The 23435-nt window shown below is 53.8% G+C and overlaps 3 long non-coding RNA genes across 3 annotated transcripts; 2 read left to right on the top strand and 1 right to left on the bottom strand.

Moving 5' to 3' along the window:
• Positions 1–11178: 11178 nt before the first annotated feature.
• On the bottom strand, positions 11179–12105 carry LOC115273122. Its single transcript, XR_003900699.1, has 2 exons — positions 12027–12105; positions 11179–11393 (listed from the first exon to the last, which is right to left on the bottom strand). It is a non-coding gene; the product is annotated as an uncharacterized LOC115273122 (long non-coding RNA).
• An 85-nt stretch (positions 12106–12190) lies between these two features.
• Positions 12191–17965, top strand: LOC115274852. Its single transcript, XR_003901288.1, has 3 exons — positions 12191–12630; positions 13391–13566; positions 17701–17965. It is a non-coding gene; the product is annotated as an uncharacterized LOC115274852 (long non-coding RNA).
• A 967-nt stretch (positions 17966–18932) lies between these two features.
• On the top strand, positions 18933–22770 carry LOC115274851. Its single transcript, XR_003901287.1, has 4 exons — positions 18933–19007; positions 21213–21371; positions 21987–22166; positions 22415–22770. It is a non-coding gene; the product is annotated as an uncharacterized LOC115274851 (long non-coding RNA).
• The last annotated feature ends 665 nt before the right edge of the window (positions 22771–23435 follow it).

Below are 23435 nucleotides of genomic sequence, written 5' to 3' on the forward strand. Positions count from 1 at the left end.
ATATTGTTTGGAAGCCCTGCTCCCATGTGTACCCTTTGCTACAGCCACTTGCTGTCACCTCCTCACCTTTGCACGTGTTGTTCACCCTGCTTCTCTGTCCCTCTGTCCACTTGGGAAATTTCTGTTCTTCCTTCAAGAGCGCCCCTTCTCAGAAGTCTTCCGTGAGCAATCCTCCTCTTACCACATCCCCCATACAGACCAGCAAAGTGGTCTTCACTCCCTTTTCTGAGTATCCACTGGCTAGGCTGGGCCGCTGTAACAGCCACACAGTGAGTTCCGGGGTGCATTTACATTTACACACCTGTCAGCACCCCCAAGTCTATGAGGGGGACAGGAAGGGTCTGGGTTCCTCTCCTCAGGGCCCCACAGTCCCCCAGTGGATAGGTGATGGCTGGTGTCCTGTGACACATATCCCATGAGGGCACTTTAGGATGCTTCCAGCTTTGGAAAGGGAGGTTTGAGGGTGAAATGGTCAGTGACTGAACTAGAAATCTCCCAGTTATGGCACAAATACCAGAGGAGATTGAGTCTGGAGGGAGGCCAGTATGCAATGGGCTCCCATATTTCAGACCCAGCTCCCTGGTGCCATCTGTCGGAGAACTGCAAACTGATTTACCAGTGGGCACCCCAAAGGAATTTGGAAACACTGTGCATCCTCTCACACAATTTAAAGTTGGCGTCAACAATATTTTAAAGTTTAATCAGAAGTAAAGAATGTGCTTTTCAGGATATCTAATTTTATTTATCTATTTTTTTAATTCTATTTTTAGAGAGAGAGTGCCATGGGGGAAAGGGGCAGAGGGAGACAGAGAGAATCTTAAGCAGTCTCCATGCTCAGTGCAGAGCTGGACATGGGGCTCGATCCCACGACCCTGGGATCATGACCTGAGCCAAAATCAGGAGTCGGATGCACAACTGAGCCATGCAAGTGCCCCAGGATATTTTAAATATTGACATTGTGCTTCATCACTATTGGTAATATTTCCAGGTATTCTAAAGAGTGTCGTGACCCAACATCACCCACATAAAAAGTACATGAATAAGCTCTTCTTTACTTATGAAGTTTTACTTCATTATCGTTTTATAAAATTTTTTAATGTTTTATTTATTTTTGATACAGAGAGAGACAGAGCATGAGAGGGGGAGGGGCAGAGAGAGAAGGAGACACAGAACTGGAAGCAGGCTCCAGGCTCTGAGCTAGCTGTCAGCACAGAGCCTGACGCGGGGCTCGAACCCACGAATGTGAGATCTGACCTGAGCCGAAGCCGGAGGTTTAACCGACTGAGCCACCCAGGCGCCCCCTTCATTATCTTTTTAAACATGTTTTTAATTTCTTATCCTTTTTTTAGTAACCTCTACACCCAACATGGGGCTCAAACTCACAACCCCGAGATCAAGAGTCATGTGCTCTTCTGACTGAGCCAGCCAGGTGTCCCTTACCTCATTATTTTTGAATATGTTGACTATTCAAAATAATTAATATTTTGAAACTTGAATTCAATTCCACAGTCCCCACAAAGTTTCAGCCTTGGGTAATATAGTCTTATACCTGATCACATGATTCTACTTCTATGTAGCAAAAACTACAAAGTAACATAGTTACAAAAATTTGTAAAGTGAAGTTTCAAAAATTTAAAATGTTCTGTGAGGATGCCAAGTGGCTGAGTCAGTTAAGCGTCTGACTTTGGTTCAGGTCATGATCTCCTGGTTCATAGGTTCTGTGCTGACAGCTCAGAGCCTAGAGCCCGCTTCGAATTCTGTGTCTCGCTCTCTCTCTGCCCCTCCCCTGCTCACATTTTGTCTCAGTCTCTCAAAAATAAATAATTTTTAAAAATTTTAAAGAAAAAAAAGTGTTCTGTGAACATAAGTCACTTAAGTGTTTAAAAAATGTTATTCTGGAAGTGCCAGGTGGCTCAATTGGTTGAGCGTCCAACTCTTGATTTCACCTCAGGTCATAATCCCAGAGTCGTGGGACTGAGGCTGGCATCAGGCTCTGTGCTAAGCATGATGCCTGCTTAAGATTCTCTCTCTCTCTCTCTCTGCCCCCTCCCCTACTCACCCCCTTTCTCCCTCTCTAAAATAAAATTTTAAAAAGTTTAAAAAATGTTATTCTGGAAAGTTATCATTACAAATATTATTAGTATGCAACTGATCAAAACAACACAAATATGTCGATAAATATTTATTAAACAAACTGTTACTTGAATGTATTTTTTATGAGTGGATTAGATTTCCCTGGTTTTGTGAACCAGTGGATAGATATTCCTTATGTCTATGATGAGACAGTGTCCAGCTTCATCTCTTCCTAGTTCTCATTTTTACAGGCATAAACACTCAGAGGTCTTGTCACATAAATAGGCAACAGAAAAGAAAGAGAGTAGTATTGCAGTAATGTGACTCTAATATTATTTTAATTTCCTTTTGAATGTTATGCCAAACATCAATAGTAATTCATCATCAAGCCTTATTTTTTGTTGCAACTAGGTGATGGGTAAATAAGCATTCATTATACTGGTTCCTCTGCTTTTGTGTATGTTTCCATTTTTCATAGTGAAAGTTAAAGAAATTGTGTTTAATCTCTATTAGTTGACTAGAGGATTAGGCCCTGCTGCAATTTTGTTGCAAGCACAACATGGGGGCTACTTGACTGGCTAGAGGATTTCTCAGCCCTTAGAGCCTTATGTCCTCTCCAGACAGGACTTCCAATTGGCCTTTTGTTGTCCTCAGTTGGGGGTATTTGCCTTTCTTTCCCAAATTCGCAGAGAGTCAGTGGCCCATTTGAAGACTGTGGTGGGTGACGATGATGATCCCCATGGCCAAAGGACTGGGAAAATGGGCCAGGCCAAGAAGGGCGAAAGAAAAGATTCCATCGCAGAATGCAAGTGCATTCTTTGGCCCCTCTAGCCTCTCCCCTGAGTTTTGCCCAGAACCTGGTACTTCCAACGCCCAGAGTTATTCACTTGAGAACGGTGAGGCTGGAACTCTCTATATCCATCTTCTAAAATTACTTCAGGCCAGGAAAACTGAGTGAATAAACTTCAATTAAAAAATAAAAGCGAACAACTAAACGTGGTCCTAGAATGGATCCTGGCCATGGTTGCTATACAAGACTTCTTTGAGACAATTGGCAATATTTGAATAAGGTTTTGCAGGTTAAAAAATAGTATCGCACCGTGATTAAATCACCCAATCTTGAAAACTCTGCTGTGGTTGTATAACAGAATGCCCTTGTTCTTGGGAAGAAATCACTGAAGGGTTCTAGGGTTCAAGGGCGTCACATCTGCAACTTACTCTCTGGTGCTCAGAGGGGGACTTGAATATGCCGAGAGTGGGTAAAAATGCTAAAACTTGGTGAATCAGGGCTAAAAGGGGGTCCAAGAGTTCTCTTACACTATTCTCACAAGTTTTCTGTAACTTGAAAGGATTTCAAAACAAACTGATGCAGCAAGCCTGGTCTCTGTCGCCGCCTGGTGGTTGTTTCGGGGAACGCACCCTTCATGTCCGAGTCCTTTAAACTCCCCGCCTCGGGCCGTGGCTCCTACTGTCCCGGGGTCCAGCCATAGGCCCAGCGACAGCCTCCCACCTAGGACGTCCCTGGCTGTGCCGGTTTGATTTCTCAGCATGTTTAAGTGCGTCTACCTCCGTGAACAGCTGCATGCATATTTCTTGTACGAAAAACTGTGAAGTCACATTAACCTTAGGTTTGAAAGAAGTCGGAATTTCAGAACTTTCAACCCATACCAGACGCTTTCTACAACTAGAGAAACTTAGCCCGGAGAAGGCAAGAGATAGAGCATGCCTAGAACAAAAGTCGCCCTGCCTCCTTTTCTCAGCAAGCAACCGGTCCAAGCCCCACTGTCCACTCATTAGATTGGACCCTCAAATCTGGCCATGCCCCTAAAGTCTGGGCTCCCACTAGGCGCTTTCTGACCTCACCTGCTACTCCCCACGTGCCTCGGCCCGCTGGCCTCAAACCCTCCTGGCGTCTTCTCGCATCTTGGGGCCTTTGCCCACGCGGCCCTCCTCCCCGACCCCCTGAATTAACAGGAGACCTCCTGCGCAAGTCTCCCCAGGTTTGCATTCATTTATCCGTCGCTGCCTTGTTGCTGGGCACCCCACTTCCCCTCCCCATCCGGAACGGGGGCTCCTGTGCACAGGACCTGCCTGCCTGGTTTCCCGGTGTGTCCACTGGGCCTGGCACAGAGCGGGGCCTTTGGCGAGGGCAGAAATGTGTGTCCCTGGTTCCTTTATCCCCCGCCCCAGCTTTGCTCCTAGGTAACTGACTGTCCGCGAGGGAGTGTCCCTGTCCCGGAGCGTCTGTAGTGTCTGAGAAGCTCGAGGCCCCAACGAGGAAATGGGGGTAAGTAAGGGGCGGGGGGGGGGGGGGGGGGGGGGGGGGGGGGGGGGGGGGGGGGGGGGGGGGGGGGGGGGGCTGGCAGCTAATGGTGGCCCCGCCTTCTAGGGACCGGTTGCTGCACGCCACGTGCGGAGCGAGGGGCGTGGCGGGCTCGCGACGGCCCCAGGCTGGCGGGCCACGCTGGAAAGGTCCGTGCGGGCTCGAGGCGTCTTCGCCAAGCCACCTAGGCACCCCTCCCCCTGCCCGCTTCCTTCCCGCTTCCACAGGCCTGACCCCGGCTCGGGCAGACGGTCCCACCCCAGGGACAATGGCAGAGAGCGAGCTGGAGCGGACGTGCGGACAATGGACCCCGGCCCACCCTGGCCCGCCCGCGTCCGGCCTTTCTGGGCCTGGGCGGGCGGGACGCAGACGGAGTCCGGGGGACGCGGAGGTGGCGCTGCCGCACGCCGCCACACACCTGGGCTCCGACCGGCAGCGAGCCGGATCCCTGGTGTGGAGCGGGAGCCGGGTGCCTGCGCCCTCCCCTGGGTTGCGCCCCGGGTCCCTCCCACGCCGGCGGCCTGGCGGCCAGGGGTCCACCCCCGACCGGACTCCGCCCCCAGCGCTGCCCTCCTGGAGGCTTGCTTTTCACCCACTTTGGTTTTAAAATTTTGGTTTTAAAATTAAGATATAATTTACACAGAGGGAAACAGATCTCAAACGTGGTTTGATGAATTTCTACACATGTATATATCCTGTAACCAACTCCCAGATCAAGATAGAACATCCCCGGCTTCCCAGAAAATTCTCTGCTGCCCCTTCCCAGTCGATGCCTGACCTCCCAACCTAGCCCATGGCAGCCACTGATACTTTTTTTTTTTTGTCCTTACAGCTTTGTTTTCTCTAGAATGTCCTATAATTGGAATCACACAGTGTGGAGATTCAAGACTGGCTTTGAGATTCATCCCATGTTATTGTGTCCATCAGTAGCAGGTTTCTTTTTACTCTATTGTAGGGCTCGTACTTCCATTGGTTTATCTGTTCACTAGTTGCAGGGCATCTGGGTTGCTTCTAGGGCAATTATTAGTAAAGGTGTTAAAACATTTGTGTACAGGGTTTTATTTTTTTAATGTTTATTTTTGTGAGAGAGGGAGACAGATTGTGAGTGAAAGAGGGACAGAAAGAGAGGGAGACAGAATCTGAAGCAGGCTCCAGGCTCTGAGCTGTCAGCACAGAACCCCATGCGGGGCTCAAACTCGTGAACCTCGAGATATGACCTGAGCTGAAGTTGGAGGCTTAACCAGCTGAGCCACCCAGGTGCCGCTGTGTACAGGTTTTTGTATGGATGTGTGTTAGGTTGCATTAGTTCTACATTTGACTTTTTAAGAAACTACTAACTGGGTTTTTAGAGGGGCCACACCATTTCACACATATGCAAACTTCCAGCCATTGCTGGAAGAGAGTTCCCACTGCTATAATCCTGGTCATCAGTTGGTGTCAGTCGTGAATTCCAGACATTCCAGTGTGTGTGAAATCATCTTAGTCGTGTTTTTTTTAACTTTAAAAAGTTATTTATTTATTTATTTATTTATTTATTTTGAAGGAGGAGGGGCAGAGAGGGGGGGTGAGAGAGAATCTCAAGCAGTCTCAGCGATATCAGCTTAGAGCCAGAAGCTGGGCTTGAACTCACAAACCATGATATCATGACCTGAGCCCAAATCAAGAGTCGGATGCTTAACCAACTGAGCCACCCAGGCGTCCCTTCAAGAGAGTGTTTACTGATTAAACAAATGAGCAAACCCCCAGAGCTCCCCTCACCTTTAGCAAGTCCCAATGAACAGAAGTCCCAATGGTTAGGGTCCCAGCTTTCCAAGTAGTGTTTGGGATAGGTGTGGGCCCTGGGTCCAGAGTCAGCGGGTGTGCACACCCTAGTGGCCTTGGCTGTCCCCTCGGTCCTTGACCCTTGCTGTGTTCCAGTCCTTCCCAGACTGCAAGCCCATAGGGGAAGGAGCTGGTACCCAAGAGAGCGGACCTGGGTTCAACCTCAGTCCTACCTGCTTGGCCATCCAGTCCCCCTTCCAAATAAAGAGCCTGTCTTGGTCCACTCAGGCTGCTCTAACAGGCTACCATGGACTAAGTGGCTTATAAACAGCAGACATTAGTTCTGGAAGCCGGGGAAGGTTTGTGTCTGGTGAGAGCCTACTTCCTAGTTCATACATGGCTGCCTTCTCAATGTGCCTTCACAAAGCAGAAGGGACAAGGGCATTTTCTGTTGTCTCTCTCTCTCTCTCTTTCTTAAGCATATTTATTTATTCTGAAAGAGCATGTACAAGCCGGGTGACCTGAGCCGAAATCAAGAGTTGGATACTTAACCGACTGAGCTGCCCAGGTGCCCCTAGTGTCTCTCTTATGAGGCTACTACCCCTACTCATCATGAGTGCTCCACCTCCATGAGCTAATCACATCTCAAAGGCCCTATTTCCTGTGCCACACTGGGAGTTACCATGGAACAGACAGATATGCGGGGCACACGTTCAGTCTCTGCAGAGCCTCTGGAAGAATCACTGGTAGACAAACAGGGAAAGAGGCAAATGAACACAGGTGCACCTGGCAGGCCTCTCATGGCTGGACCCCTGAGGGCCACCCCCTGAGTCCATGGGCATCTGGAGGCTTGGCTCTTCTGAAGCCCCTCGTGGCCTGAATTTTGGAAGAGGGGGCAGTGTTGCTAAGAGGTGCCTGTTTGCCTTCAACAGATCTTTCTTGCACACCTACTGTGTGTTGAGCACTGTGGTGCAGAGCACACCAGCCTTGCTCTGGGGAAGGTCACAGTGTGGCGGGATGACAAGCCCAGTGAGCTCTCTGTGGGGAGGTCTGGAAAGAGGGCACACGGGCAGCGGAGGAGCAGCGGCTGAGGCCCGCTGGGGTGTGGAGCCCGCTCCTGCGTACAGGCGCCAGCGGAAGGCCAGCTCCGCCGGACCTGAGAGCAGTGGGGAGAGCAGGAGCCGAAACCAGGAGGACAAAGGGGCCTGGCGGTGGTTTACAGCTTCGGCTGCCCTGACAAAGCTGCACGCTCACCCACAGAAGTCTCCTCTCACAGTTCCGGAGGCCAGAAGTCCAACATCAAGGTGCTGGCAGGTTTGGTGTTTTCTGAGGCTCCTGTAAGGGTGGCCACCTTCTCGCTCTGCCCTCACGCCTGTCCTAATCTCTTCCTACAAGGACATAGTCCTATCAGAGTAGGGCCCACCCGTATGGCCTCATTTTAACTTAATCACCAGCCCTGGAATTAGCCCTCTCTCCAGTTACTGTCACATTCTGAGGGAAGTGGGGGTTAGGATGTCAACATATGAATTTGGGGGCCTCACAATGTGGCCCAGAACAGATGGCTTTTGCTCCCAAGGAGGTGGGGGCCTGGGTGAGGCACTAGAGCAGGAAGAGACAAGATCTGATTTGCATGTTAATAGGATCCCTCTGGCACCCAGGCCTCAGGCAGAATAGATCCCAAGGAGAAGGCGTCACCTGGGAGGAAGCTGCTGTCCTGGCCAGAAGCTGGCGGCCAGCCTGGCTGTTAGGACAAGTGGGCAGGGGTCAGACTCCTGTTATGTTTGGGAGGTGGCGCCAGCAGGTTTCTTAAAGACTGGATGGGGGTGTGAGGGGAGAAGAGGTGAGAGGGGGTTGGGGTGCAGCCCAAGACCCTGGCTGAAGGAGGCCCTGGGTCCTGCAGGCATGACTGCGTATCCACCAAGGGCCTACTGTGTGCAGCTCAGCCTGGAGGCAAGCGCCCAGGCCACGGGGCATGCTGACTTGGCCCTTCTGCTTCTCCGGCCCTTCCTCCTTCCTCCTTCCTCCTGGCAGCACAGCCTGAGCCCCCACTTGGACAAACATCTTGTGGTCGTTTCCGCCTCGCCAGCCCGGAGCCCCAGCCTGGCCTGAACAAACACTCAGGACCTGTGCTTCCGGCTCCAGCTCTGGGAAAAGCCCAACCGGGGGCTGCTGAGGTCAGCCCTGGAGAGGAGCGGGAAGGAGGAGGCACTCAGGCCCTGTGCAGAGGGTCCGCCGAGCCTGCCCTGGGGGTCTCATGCCAGAACAGTGCTTGGGCTTCAATGTCCTGGTCCCTCGCAGGGGCCTAACTAGAGCCACCTGAGATGTGGGGGATGGGAAGCACTGGGTGTTGAGCTTGGCACCAAGGGGCGTGGCGCTGCCCCCGGGGCTGTGAGAGGCCTTAGGGGGAAGGTTCTAAGAGATCCCCTCCCCACCATGGTACTTTGCGGGGAGGGCAGGGGGTAGATTTCACCTTCTATCCTGTGGCCACCCCATTCTTCATCCCATTTTCTGAAGTGTCCCATGGTGTGTGCCTCCAGGCCTGTCCTGTCACTTCAGAGCCTCCTGGAGTCCCTGTCAGTGAGGAGCCAGGCTGGGATTGGGGAGTGGACATTCCTGACATGTGAAATATGTGAACGTGGCTGACTGGGAGGAGTGAGCTCCCCTTCCCTGGAAGGGTGAGCAGAGGCCTCTGGCTGTGCAGGAAGGAGGTGGCCCTGCCAACAGGCCTCCCCATCACCGGCTCCTTGAGCCCCGCGAACAGTGGCATGAAGTGGACAAGCTAGCAGGTTCTGGGATCAGAAGTTACCCAGGTTCAAATCCCAGCTCTGCTGCAGGATCAGCCCCTCAGTTTCATGAATGTGCAAGGGAGGCTGCTTGGGGACTAAGTGACACGATTAGGACAGGGCACCAGCGCCCACGGCACCGCCACCGTGGCGTGTGCACTGCGGTGCATGCAGATATTTCCTCCGTGGCCAAGGGGGCCGGGGTCTCCTCTCCCCACCTCGTGGGAGGTCTGGGAGGACCCACCATTCAACACCCCCTAGTTGAAAGCTTTACCAGATAAAGTCTTCCCAGCTGGGGTTTGATTTTGGTTTTGTTTTTGTTTTTCAGGCAGGATCTGGGAGCGGAAACAATGGAATTAATGTGTGGGTTTTTTTTCCCCCTTTGGAGCAGTTCTTCCTCATGTGGGACTGGATTCCTACCTTGTCTTCTGGTGTTTGGAGGAGCCACCAGGAGAGGATGGGTGTGGGTGGAGGAGGTCAGAGAGGAGAGCGGAGGGGAGGGGAGGGGAGGGGAGGGGAGGTTTGGCAGGACAAGAGTAGGGAGACATGATGTGCTTCTTCCCGTCTCTGGGTCTTTGCCTGGCTGTCTCCACCTCAATGCCTGCCCCCATCGATGGCGCCTACACCTCCTTGAGCTCAGGCATGACCTCCTCCAGGAAGCCCTCTTTGACCTCCCTCACCAGGGTTAAAGTGGTGTCAGCCCCTTCTTGCTGTCATTAACCTAGTTCCATCTTCCACTGTCAGCTGCTATTGATTTGCAGCCCTCTCCTCTGCCCAGACTCTGAGTTCAGCACAGGGCCTCAAGAGGGCTCTGAGGGGACACCACTTGGAGTGGAGCAGGGAAAGGAGGACCCAATCCTTGCCCTTCGGTCCCCATCGCTCAGGAGTTTTGATCCGGGAGGGGGAAAGCTGTACAGGAGAAAGCAGAGGGAGAGTCAGATTCAGATGGGAGGGGCAGGGGCACAGGCACAGAGAGGATGTGGATAGGACAGGGTACAAGGGCTGGACTTTGGGGACTCTGTGTTTTGACTTTGGGCACTGAGTCCTTCCTAGGCTTAGGTTTCCTTCTCTGCAAAATGGGGACAACAGCAGCACCTGGTGGGACTAGCTTGCATGGTACCAGCGCAAGGTCAGGTCTTGGGGGTGCACTGTGGGTGCATTCCCCAGCTTAGCCAGGGCAGGAGCTGGGGTTGGTGCCCAGGTGGTGCGGTCTTTGGCTGGGAGGATCCAGGCTGTGAAGGTGAAAGCAGAGCCCCAGACAGGTAAGTCACTCAGCTACTGGTGCTAAAAATAATGCAACCATCCCCCCCCTTTCTCCCGGCATCCTCTGAGAGAGGGGCAAGGGTCTTGCAAATAGAAGTGAATTATGGTGGTGGGGGGGGGGTTGGACTCAAAACTGCTGTAAATCATGCTGTGACGGCAGCATTTAAGAGCTTCTTTTTGGCTCCTCACTTAACCTCTTGGCCTCTCCTCAGTCATGCAGGGGCAGTGCTGGGTGGGCAAAAAGGGGTCCAGAGGGTCCTGGCTTCAGCTTAGGCTTCCTTTGCCTAAGCTCCATTGGTGGCCTTGAGGTCCGGTGAGGAGAGGAGAGAGGACTGGATAAGAGGGAGAGGAGGCAGAGGGAGGCACTTCCTGGAAAAACACCTGCATCTTTCTGGCTGGATAATAAGTGGGGGCTTGTCTGTGGACAGTACTTGTGGACCCTGGGCACCAACACAGAGTTCTGTCCCCACCACCCCGTGACGCATGCACATGGCACTATGACCAATGCCTGTCCAATGGCAGCCCAGCCTTACCATTGCTCACCACGCGCCTGGCTCTGCACCAAGTAAACGCTCCCTGATAACCGAGAAACCGAGGCAGAGAAAAGGGCACTTCCCTGCCAGGAAGTAGCGGAGCTGGGGTTCCTCCAATGCTGCCTTTCAAAGGGGGCCCTGAGGCCCACCCAAGTGAGTCCAGCCCTGGAGGTTGTGCCAGAGGGGTGGGTGTGGGGTGTCTGACCCCAGACAGGTAGCCAGCTGCTCGGAGCTTCTCTGTCCCCACTGCAGAATGGAGCTGAATCTCTCCCTCTGAGCTGTGGGGAGGGGACGGGTCCTGGGCTGGGTTCAAGGTCCCCCCCACCGCCACCTCTACCCTTTGCAGGTGGCCTGTGAGCCCCTGCAAAAATCCACCCACACTCACATCTCCCTACCCGTGGCTTTTGCCCCACGTTTATATTTAACACAAATAATACACATGTTTTGAGGAAACTTAGAAAATTCAGACATGAAAAACTTCAACTCCTGCCTGATTCTGCCTCTCCTTGACCCCATAAGCTGGGGGTGTACACGCTCTGTGGCTGGGCCTCAGGATACCCATCTGTAGCTGTATTGCCTGTCCAAGCCCAGGTCCTGGGGCTGTGGATGCCCTTGGTTCCTTTTCCAGCAGAGGATGCCCAATGCTGCCCACGGGCCCTGATGGGGAAGTGAGAATACAGAGGCAGGGATGGGGGTGACATGAGTCCACGGAGGAAGTGAAAGTGCCCCTGAATTCTCTCATCTCTGACAGGATGGCCCACAGACGGCCAATACCACTTCTTGTATAGGATGGAGGTCCAAGAGAAGTGTCCCCAGGACCCAGCCAACACCATCCTTGGGGTCCCTGGAGCTCCTGGCTATAATTCAGGGAGGTAGGGGTCCCCTGGCCCCCTACCCAGAGAGCCCCAGCTCAGGAGGACCTTCCCAGTCTCAGACCCCTGACTTTGACCCTGGCCTGGGCAGCTATGCCTCTTGAGGACCAGGAAACTGAAGCCAAGGGAAGGAGTACTTGATTGGCTCTGTTTTTAGGTACAGCCTGAGCCAGGACTCAGGACTCAGACACCTGCCCCAGAATTTTTGGATGGCTGCCTCTAGGCCAGTTCCAGTGTCTCAAATCTCCTGTACCCCCTGTACCTCCATGCGAATCCCCTGGGCCACAGAGAGCTGGGTTCAAATCTCATGCTACACCCTCTGTTAATGTGGCAAGTGCCTGCCCCTCTGTGGCCTTATATAGAATGTGGCCAGTGAGACCTTGTGCCCATACGGGGAGTAAATGAGATAAGTTCATACCCGCCCTGCAGGAACCCAGGATGGGTGTCAGTTGGGTTTGGGGTTGGGACTTGTGGCCATTCCTGCCATGCCAGCCAACCCCAGGTGTGACAGGACAATGGGCTGGGTAGCCGCATCTGTGGTGACCTCATCCACTTCCTCAGGGGCCCCACAGGGCTGCCTGTTTTGCTGAGGAGGGGGTCTCCCCACCTATCCACTTCCTCAGGGCTCCTTCCTGCTTCCCTAGCCCTTCCGTCCAGGCGCTCATCAATCTCACCCAAGGTGCTGAGCATCCGGCAGGCCTTCTCAGGCCATGACTCACTTCCTGTTTCCGGGAGCTGGAAATAGGGCTCCCTCCCCAGGCAGCTGCTCAAAGTCTCCCCCAGCCTGTGCCCCCACCCAGGCCTGTGCGTTCACCACTAATTACCCAAGTCTGTGTTCTGGTGGACGTGAAACCAGCCGGAAGATCCTCTCATCACTCATTTAGGGCTGTAATGCACCTACTGGGAGGGTCTGGCCATGGGGCAGCAGCAAAGAACAGGACAGATGAGGACCTGCCCCTGAGGCATCTGCTGACGTTAATTAAATAATTGTCTAACTCCGTGGGCCAGGAGCTCTGTGCAGGGTGGGTGTGAGCGTGTCAGACCGCCCTCGAGCTGAGTGGGGAGGCAGGAGGGAGAACCAACTGGGTGGTGGGACCAGCAGAAGCATGTGTGGGCCTGGAGTGAGGCTGGATGGCCACACAGAGGCTGTGTACAAGGAAAAAGGGATGGGACTTTACCCTAAGAGCTTTTGCAGAATTTCAACTTAGAGAAAAACAACATGAACAGATTTTCAATTTGAAAACATCCCTTAGGCTGCTATGTGGAGAAGTGATTTGGGGAGAGGCAAGAGGAAGGAGTGGGAGGGAGGCATCCAGGCAGGAGGAGGTGGGGTTCTGACAGATGCAGTAGTCTTGGGGGTGGAGGAGACCTGAACTGATGGAGGATGATTAGCTGGTGACCTCCGGGCTTGTAGGAGGAAGAACAGAGCCGCCGGCACCTCCTAGGCTCTGCCTTGTGTGCACAGCAGTGGGGGCAGTGGGGGTTGGGTCCAGTCTATGCGACTCCTTCGCTCCATGACTTTCAACAGGTCACTCAACTGTGCCTTGCCTCACCTCCCCCTTCTGTAAAATGGGTAGAAGAGAAACTAAAAATGTCTCCCTCTAAGGTGGGAAATACAATAATCCATGTAATCCTCTTTGAGCAGTATCTCTTCCTGGCCATGGGCAGCCTCAATAAACACTAGCTACTTTTATTCCAAAATCTTTTTCTACCTCAGTCCTTGTAAGTCTTGACCTTGTAAGGGATGACAAGACTCCTGTGAATCCTTACCCCCTTTTGCAGATGGGGAAACAGAGGCTCAGAGGGAGAAGGGCTCTGACCAAGATCCCCCCCAAGTTGGGAATCGGCAAGGCAGGATGTGAACAAGGATCCCTGTGGTCCCACAGCCTCCCACGCTGTTCTGCTCAGGGACTGAAGTGGCTTTCTTCTGCCCAAGGCCCTCAGCTGAGGGGATGGAGGTGAGTCTGTCACAATTGCCCTATAAATTTCAACCCAGCCAAGTCATGTCCTCACTGGAAAACCTGCATTGTATACACACAAACTCTCCCCAGGCCAGAGCCAGGGGTGTCGGCCTTCCCTGGCAGGTGGATGAGTGCAGGTGAGGAGTGAGGACATCTGCAAGAGGCCAGGGGGCGTGGGGGAAGAGAAGGTCAAGGCTGCCCTGAGCTGTATGGAGTGGGCACTGGCCCAGGAAATGATGGAAGAACACTTGTTCATTTCCTCTCATTCATCCATCCATCCATCCTTGTGAGCCTGCTTTGAGTCCAACATTCTACTAAGTAATGTGGGGGAAACAAGTATGCCCCCGATAAGATCCAGCTCCTGAGATTTCCCCCCCTGGTTGGTGGGGGGGTAGGGGACAGAGCAACAGAATTGTCAATGTGGGAGCTCTGACAGTGAAAGCACAGGGTACCATGAGGGTCCAGGGGAGGAGGTCTAACCTAGCCTGGGAGGTCTAGGAAGGCTGCCTGGAAGAAATCAGAGCCAAGTCTTGGGGATATCCTGGAGACTTAGATGAAGGCAAGGAAGGAAGTTCAGGGTCATGGTGGGGCTTAATCTGCACATCAGGGACTTGGGGACTGCTGGAACTTTGGAACTCAGATTCTGACTAAGGGTGGGAGACTGGGGAGGGAAGTATAGGCAAAGGATGGTGGCTCATGCTGAGATGCACAGCTGTGGTCAGTGGAGGATGCTCTTGAGTAAGATGGGGAATGACATCACCCAAAAGTCCCTAAAGAATCAATTCCAAGTTCCTCAACACAGGGGACTCTGGCCAGGCTGAGTAATTATTCCCAGGCTGGGCTGCCCAAGGTTAAGGGTTGGACCCAACACCCAAAGCCAGACGCAGGACTATCCAAGGCTAAATGCTAGCCACCCAATGCCAGGGGCAGGACCATCCATCCAAGGCCAGGGGCTGGCCACCAATGGTCAGATGCTAGACTATCCAAGGTCAGAGGTCAGCCACCCAAGGTCAGGTTGCACTCTACAAATCAGAGATTGGGTTATTGAAGGTTGATCATAAAAATCATGGAGTTTCTCGAGGAAACCCTCCTCTACCCCTGGGCGCGGCAGCACCAGGATCTGAGAGGTCGTGATGGCCTCCGAGGACTTGAATTCCCATTGTGCACCCCAAATCATGGGCCCAGAGCAGCCTTCAGACACGGCTGCTCACATCAGACACTCCACACAGATGTAGAAGCAGCCCCTTGCTATATACTCCTCCCCACACGAACCTAAGTCCCCATCTATGTACATGACCCCAATGTGCACCCCATGCAGACAAGTGCACATTTGCACCCCTAGCTTATGTGCATATCCCCCCAATATGTCCACGTGCTCCCATCCCCCCACCTGCCAGGTGAGCACACAGATTGGGAATCCCTGCTCTGACCAGCTGGTGCAGGCTGCTTCCTTCCTGGTGGAGGAAGCTTGTTACCAGGGCAGCATGTGGCTTCGATGCCTCTCTCCTGGTGGCAGGGGGCGGGCCTGTGAGAAGACCCTTCCCCTTAGAACCAAGGGTGTGCACCTGGCTCTGGGAGCACAGAAATAGGGGAGTCTGCTTGCAGCCTGTAGGACAGAGTCTGCACCCAGTGACCATGGAGGCTCCTATGGTCAAGAGAGACCCCTCGAACTTACCCCTCAGTGAGCTGTGGCTCACCCACCCACCTGCTCCTCCATGGTGTTCTCCAACTCTGAAAGAGGCACCCCAGGGTGCAAAAGCCCAAGACTCAGGAACTCCCTGGGACTGGAGTCTCCCTCTCCTCACCCCTCCCCACACCAGGGACCCCAGGCCTCAAAAGCACAGCTCCTACACAGCCCTCAGGCCATCTTTTCCTTTTCTACCTGGTCAGCCCCTGTCTAGGCCCCTGGCATTACCTGGCTGGGTGTCTGCAGAAGCCCCCTCCTGCCCCGCTCCATCCATTCTGATCCTACCCCCCTCCTCTGAAAGCCATTGTTAAAAAAATTTTTTTTTCTAATGTTTTATTTATTTTTGAGAGAGAGAGAGAGAGAGACTGCGTGAGCTGGGGAGGGTCAGAGAGAACGGGAGACACAGAATCCAAAGCAGCTCCAGGCTCGAGCTGTCAGCACAGAGCCCGATGTGGGGCTCGAACTCATGAACCACGAGATCATGACCTGAGCCGAAGTTGGACACTTCACCAACTGAGCCACCCAGGCGCCCCTCTGAAAGCCATTCTTAAAGCCATCTATGGCTTCCCAAACTTGCAGCATGGACAGAGAGCTCTCCCAGGCCTCGCCAGCCCCCCAGTCTCAGGTGGAACCCTGCTCTCCCCGCTCACCTTCTCTGCTCCACCCACATGAGGCTGTGGGCCTCTGCTCCGTTCCTCCAAGGCTCAGGCTGCCACTCTCCTGTAGGCCTAACCAAGAACGCTCTCCCTTCACCTCCCTCATACCTGGGCATCCTGCAGATCTCAGCTCTCAAGGGCTACTGCCTCAGGGAAGCTCTCCCTGACCCCAAGGTGGGCTCATCCGCCTATGAGAAGCCCTCCTAGAACCACCCGGTATCGAATCGCTTCTTCTTAAGATAAGTGGCCCTTTGTGGTGATGTCATTATTTGAGTTATTTGATTAAAGATGGTCTCCCTCATGAGGGTGGGCTGAGGAGAGGGACCAGGCCTGTGGACTTCTATAACGTGCCCCATTCCTGGTACGTAGAGGGTGCTTAGTCAATGACTATTGAGGGCGGACGGAGGAAGGGCTCCACTCCAGGGTCTGATGCCACCCAGGGTTTTGCCTCCCTGTGGAGGTGGACTGTGGGTGCAGGCCCTCAGAACTGCACCAGGAAGCAGGTGTGAGGACTCACTGTGAGGGCCAGTGGGTCTCAGGCTTAAGTGGGCAAAGCAGGATGGCCTGGTCTCGTGAAGGTGGATGGTCAGTGTGGCCGCATGGACAAACAGGGGTCAGGAGGCAGCTTTGGCGGAGTCTGTCTGGCAAAGCCCAGGGAGGGGGCCTCCAACCAAAAAACAGTCCCTTCTGCTCGGCAGATGTCCTAGGGGGGTGAGAGAGCCAGCCAGCTGTCTCAACACAGCGACCACGTGTCCTACCCTGTAAGATCCACTGGGGCAGACAGGAGCGGGGGCTCCTAAGGCCGCTTCAGGCCTCAAGGAAGCCTACTCAAAAGGGTCATTTAGAGTAGGCCTTGAGGGATGCCTAGGAGTTCACGAGGTTTCCAGAAGAGGTGACATTTGGGCTGGGTCTTGAGGGATGCATAGAAGCTCACCAAGAAACCAAGAGGGGAAACCAGGAGACACAGGTTTCTCTTTAGGCAGCTGTAGAGGCCAAAGGGCCAGTGAGACCTGAGCCCTGCTCATCCAGGCCAGCCTTTCCCATTCACCCTGGGTTATTCACAATGAGGACTCGAAGCAGGCTCTGTATACCAGCTGGTGACCTCCAGCAAGTCACCGCACGTCATTGTGCCTCAGTTTCCCTACCAACAAATGAGTATGATGATGGCAGCCTCTTTGTAGGGTTGTTACACAGTTTTGATCCGTTAATAGAGGCAAGGTGCTTAGAACTGGGCCCCGCCCATAGACTGGCTATGGAAATGGCAGTTATTGTTACTTTACTCTTTTGTTATTTTGTGCACTTGCTCAAGGAGAAGAGGGGTGGTGGGCGATGGGGAGGTGAGGTGTCTGGAGGGGCACCAGCCACCAGTGAACCGCTGAGGAAAACCTGTCTCCCCCCACGGGCAACACTGAACATCACTGGCCAGGTTTGTCATCTTACAGAAGGGAAAGCTGAGGCCCAGAGGAGGGTAATAGTCTGGAGGGAGCAAAAGGGTCTAGAGATGAGGCACTGGCTGCAGGTGGGAGGAGGCAGGACAGGGAGAATTGGGCCTCTGACAAAAGCCAGCTCTGAGCTCTGTCCAGCACTAGGACTGGGCAAGGGCAGGGCTTTCCAAAAGTTAGAGTTGGGGGATTGTGGGAGGAACATCTCCTTACCATCAATGTCTTTGATAATAAATGTCATTGATTATTTACCATGGGCCAGGTACTGGCTACACATTCTCTAGGGATTATCTCATTTGATTGCCACAGCTGGGAAAGGTAAGGGACTCTTCTACCCATTTCACAGGTGTGAAAACTGAGACCCAAAGTGGTGAAGGGATTCACTCTGGGTCACATAGATAGAAAGCAGATAAGTGGGATCTGAAGCCAGGTCCAAGGACCACAGGGCAACAACTCTACGGCCTTGACTGGGGTTCGCCTGCATTCTCACTGGGCCCCACTCCTGGAGAAAAGAGAACAGCCAGACCTGGGTAAAATTTCCAGCTCTTACTTGAACAACTTGATGGCCTGGAGGAAGTCACTTTCCCTCTCTGAGCCCAGGCTTCACAGTCCTTGCGGTGTGAAGAGATGAGATAAAGTTTATGTTGGATATTCAGTAATTGTGTGAGTGCTTCATAAACCTGGCTCAGGTGCCACCTCCCCTGGGAAGCCTGCCTTGCTTGCTCCCCTGGGCCTTGTTTTCTAAATGTCCTCTATGTATCCTGAACCTCGCTGCCTAAGGGCATAGTTTCTGCCCCAGGACATACATACCGTAGGTGCTTACTCAACATCTGCTGAAATGAGCATGGTCAGATGGCCCTGAGTTCAAATCCAGAGCCACTGCCTTGCTTCTCTAAGCCTCAGTTTACTCATCCACCAAATAGGATCAACAGCACAGGCCCGCTGGGATTTTGCAAGGATTGGCTGGGAAATGTCTAGTGAATAGTAGGTGCTCAGCCTACGTGACTCCCCACTATCCTGAGCTATGGGCTTTCCCTGCCTCCCTGTGGCTCCTGTCATCAGGGCCACATTCAAGGAGTACCTGCTATCTGCTCTGGGATCACCTGCGCCCAGACCGCCCCTCCCTGGGGTGGCTGTCCCCTTGGAAATGGCTGCAGCCTGGGAATGTGGGTGGGGCCCCCTGGGGCAGCCCAGCCCTTCCCTGGCCACTGCTGGACAGAGGCCTCAGTGTGGAGCTGCAGGGTCCTTTCACTGGCCCAGACCCATGACTGGACGTCTGAGAATGCCGCCCATTATCCGGCTCACAGAGCACAAAGGGGCCACGCAGGGGCTCGGCAGGCCAGGCGCCTGGGATGGGTGCATGGGGGCCCCGGGTCCCCACCCCAGCCTGCTGTGTCCGCTCCACAGAGGGCAAGCATGTGCCCGGAGCTGGGAGAGGGCATCTCACACATAGGAATGAGAACCATTTCCTCCAGCCCCACGGGAGACAAAGACTGAGAGCAGTACAGAGGGCTCGTCCTCACAGGCAAGGGTGGCCACCCCGCCGGAGCCCTGAGCCCTGACCTCAAAGGCCACTACCACCTTCACTGGCCCACTTCTAGGGCGGCATCCAACAGAGGGAGAGGAGAGAACACTCCAGAACTCCAAAGCGAGGTAAACCCCCTACTTCTCCATGGCCTCTGCAGTGGGGAGTGTCAACCGAGCCACATCAGCATCACCAATCGTCCATAATTTAAACACATTAGTGTGATGTGTACTGTATCTCCTGTCAGCAAGGCCACTCTAGGGTCACCCTGGTCCCTCCCAGGCCACTCCACTTGGATATGGTAGCAATGACAGGAGATGCAGTGTGGAGGGGCAAGGAGTCATTCTAGGCCATCCATTTGCTGTGTGACCTCAGGCGGGCCTCTAGACCTCTCTGAGTGTTGGCTTCCATGTTAATGAGTGCAGTTGGTGGGGGCAGACCAGGTGGAGGGTTAATTAAACAAAGTGACCTTGTGCATCTGAGCCCTTAACGGCTCTAGCATGACACACCTCAGTGGCAACCGCTATGAGGATGTCGTTATCTGGAGTGGAGGGTGGGGGCGGGGCGCAGCTCTCCTGAGTGGGGCACAGATAGTCAGGCTGAGGAGTCTGAGGGCGAAGACCCCATGTTTCAGAGCTAGAGACTCAGTGGACCCCATACTCCCTGATCTGCAGGGCACTTTGACCTGCCTATGGTTTTCCATCCTCACAGCAGTCTTGTGAGGTGGACTGGATTCACCTTTTCCAGATAAGGAAACTGAGGCTCAACGGCAAGTGGCACAACCATGGTCCGTCATATAGGTAGTTAGAGACTGAACTGGGCCTAGACCTCAGGTCTCCCTGCTCCAAGGCAGAAGGTAGAGGGACACAGTGGCCAAGAACAGGGTTTGGAGGCCAAGTAGCTCTGTAGCTATAGGTACACACCTGGCCCTCAGTGTCCCCATCTGTAAAATGGGGACGATAAAACCTACCTCTTGCTTTCGGGAAGAAATGAGATGGGTAAAGCTCCTTAGAAGCTGCAGTGATAGCCCCTGGCGCTATCTGGGCCCAGGCTGGGGGTGCTGTGGGATCCCAGAGGATCCTGCTTCCAGCACTTTCCTGCCACCAAAGCAGCACTGGGGGCCATCAGCAAGTCAGGAGCATTTCCTGCAGGAAAGCATTCTCTTAGGCCAAGCCCAAGGGACAGAGGGGCAGGAGGCACCCCTCCCAGCAGAGCCCCGGCCCCACTGTTATTTTTTCCAATTGAAGAAGAAAAACATTTCCTCCTCCTCCTCATGGCTCTGTGGAGGATGGACAGGGCAGGATGGGGAAGCCCCCGCCCAGGCGGTGCTGAAAGCCCAGGTCTGCGGTCTGTGGGCCAGCCCTGTCAGTGACCCCTGGGATTCCGGGAAAAGACCCTACCTGGGCCGCTGTGTCCTCATCTAAAAAGGTACTGGATTATATCAACGTTGCCCATATTTCAGTGTGTTGTACCATGTGGATTACAGCTTACTCCATATTTGTCTTTAACACACATTTAAAAAACTGCAATAAATGCACTTATCAAGCAGGCTTTACATCATTATTATACTTGGAAAACCAGTATCACTTGCCAAACCCAGAAAATAAGGGGCCATAAGTAAATTCTAGAAGGCTGATGTCAACAGCACTGAGCTTAAGGCTTTTTCTCTATTAAAAAAGGACAATGACAAATGTTAGAGAGGCATTAAAGGCACATTAGCCCCAAAAGGAGACCTTCTCCTTGATATGATCACAAGTCTTGAACAAAAACCAAAAAGGGCCTGAATCACAGCGTGACTGAGGATTAGCTGGTGGTCAGTCTAGAAGTGATGGGTCCAGGTTAGTTAACTCAGAGTTCATTAACGCTGGGGGCCACCTAATCCACCCTCCTGGGTACCATCCATCTCCTTTTGGTTTCCTCTAAAATCCTTTCTCGGAGGAGACCCCACTTCCAGCTAATGGGTGGAGGGGAGCATGATCGGGAGACAGATCTAGGTTTAAATCCTCACCCTGCTAATACCGTCAGTTTCCCCATCTGTGAAATGGGTTTGATGACCCTGTCCCTGGCAGCTGGATGTGAGGATGGCAGGCGATTGTGCAGGGCAGTGCTGGGTGCAACACTTAGCCCTTGGTGGGCTGTGGTTCCACAAGATGCCATGGAGCCCAAGACAGGGAGAGGGGGCCCTGCAGGCCACTGCTCAATGCCAGGGGAGAAACTGGCATTTGCCAATTTCCTGCCATGTACCTGGCACCAGACTTTCTGGTAGTCATGTTGTTTACATCTTAAAACCTCCCAGGGGCCTGTGTGCTATCATGATTGTTTTTGTTTTACAGACAAGGAAACAGGCTCAGAGAGGCCAAGTGCCTTGCCCTAGTCAACACAGCACTTCCACTTCAGCTTGAGAGGACACCTGGACCCAGCCTGTGCCCAACCTGGCCTTGCATGCGCCCAGCTGGGGGTAGCTGCTGAGCTCCCAGCACTCAGCTTGGCAGGTAGCTTGTGTCCAATGTGCCAGGAACCATGTGCGCTAGGCTGAGCTGTGACAACATAGAGCATTTTCCTCAAGGCTCAGTGGGGGGAGCTGCAGAATGTGGCAAGATGAGCCCAGAGACAGGAAGGAAGCTAGGAGGGGCCAGTGAGGGAGAGAGGGGTGGGAGATAGGGAGGGAGACAGACAGAGGGAGAGACAGAGACGGAGAGATACACACAAAGACAGTGGAAAGAGCGGGGGTGGGAAGAGATTAGGGGAGAGAGAGACAAAGAGAGAGAGAGTAACCGGGAGGAGCAAGAAGACCGACAAAAACAGAGATGGGGTGGGGAAGGCTGGAAAAAGACATGAGCAGGAGGGAGGCAGACAGCTGGACTGATGGGGAGGGCACCGGGAGAGGTGGGCGAGGCACACTGGGCACCCTGGTGCCCTGGTGGGGCTCCCCAGTCCACTCCCACAGGTACCACAACAGGCTGGAGAAAGGCGGGCGTGATAGGCAGAGGCTGGCAGCAGGAAGATGAAGGTGCTGGGATGAGGGAAGAGGGGGCAGCTGTAGGCCCAGGCTTTCCGGCCTACCCTCAGGGGCCCAGAGGAACTTTCTGTCCTTCCTTCCTGGCCAGGTGGAAACAAATGAAATGAGGCCAGAACACCCTCGGAGCAAGGGCCTCCTGGTGCCACGTGGCCCCCGGATGGGAGCCCCCTGGTTCTGAGAGGCCAGAGCTGGCCTGGAGCTGGGAGAGATTTGGGTGAGGCTCAGAGCCAACAGACTCCAGCTTTCAAGCATTGTCGTTCTGCTCCGGGTGAGCTGGGCATCCTGGGGCTTTGGATTCCAAATCTGTAAGGTGGGATAATAACAGCCCCAGCCTCAGAAGGCGTCTGTCAGGACTAAGCCAGCCAATACACGCAAAGCACTTGGCATAGTGCCTGGCAGAGGCAAGCTCTGCTTGGGCACCACTGTGGCCAGGTGCCATGGATACTTCACAAAGGGGCCCTGTGACCTTGGGATCACTGCTGCCTGCCCCTTGCACTCAGCGCCTACCTGTTCTAGGTGAAAGAAGACAGGCCCAAAGAAAGGAGAAGCAGGCCATGGTGCCAGCTCCCTCATGGCTGATCTTCCACGACATCTGGCAGGGTTTTTGGTCGTTCCAGAGTCCTGAGTAAAGGGGATGTGCCTGGAGAGATGCAGTGGGTGGAAGGGCAGCAGCCAAAGGGGTCTCCACAGATGTAACAGTGGAGGGGTCTCTGTGCCTCCCAAGGCCACTCCGCCCTCCCCCCAGGACCAAGGCCTTACTCTAGGTGTCACCCTTCTAGCCCAGCTGCCCCTTGGCCTGGCACATGCCTGAAATAGTTCCTCTCTCCATGTTTTGCTGATTTAGATATCTGACCCTTGAGCTTTTGTCCCTCTGTCCCTGCCACTTGTAAAACCTCCTTTATGGGGTTTAGGGGGCAGATCATGGAGTCTGAGGAGGTGGTGCCCTGTGCCCAACTGGCCCAGGGTTCAAAGGGTTGGACAGTGTCCTCTGAAGATGAGTGTTAGGGGAGAGACTCTGAGCGTGAGATGCGAGGGAGGGCGGTAAATCAGGGAGGCAGAGTGGGAGAGAACAGGGGTGCAGACAGAGATGGAGGAGAGAGGGCGCTCCGAGGAATTGGAGACAGAGGGAACCGTGGAGAGAGAGGGAGAGCCAGGGACAGAAAAACAGAAGGGAGAGGGGGAAATGGGTAGTGATAACAGGGCCGATCGAGCAAAAGGGAGTCAGAGAGAGGGAAGAAGAGCCAGAGACTGAGGGAAAGAGGGAGCCAACACACACGGAGTTGGGGGTCACGGGGGGCTAGACAGAGACACAGACAGGGAGACACTAAAAGAGACAGATCAGGGAGAAAGAGGAAGAAAAAAGGAAACAAGCCCGAGCCAGACAGGCCAAGCGGCCAGGAGGGAGGAACGAGTGAGAGGAACGAGCGACGGGGGCGGAGGGAGCGCCGGGAAAGGGAGCCTAGAGGCCGCGGGCGCCTTGCGGGAGAGTCTTGGAGGGCGCTGGGGGCCGGACCCATCGACAGCCTAGCTAGGGCCG

The sequence above is a fragment of the Suricata suricatta genome, chromosome 12, assembly GCF_006229205.1.
Source record: "Suricata suricatta isolate VVHF042 chromosome 12, meerkat_22Aug2017_6uvM2_HiC, whole genome shotgun sequence".
Classification (NCBI taxonomy): domain Eukaryota; kingdom Metazoa; phylum Chordata; class Mammalia; order Carnivora; family Herpestidae; genus Suricata; species Suricata suricatta.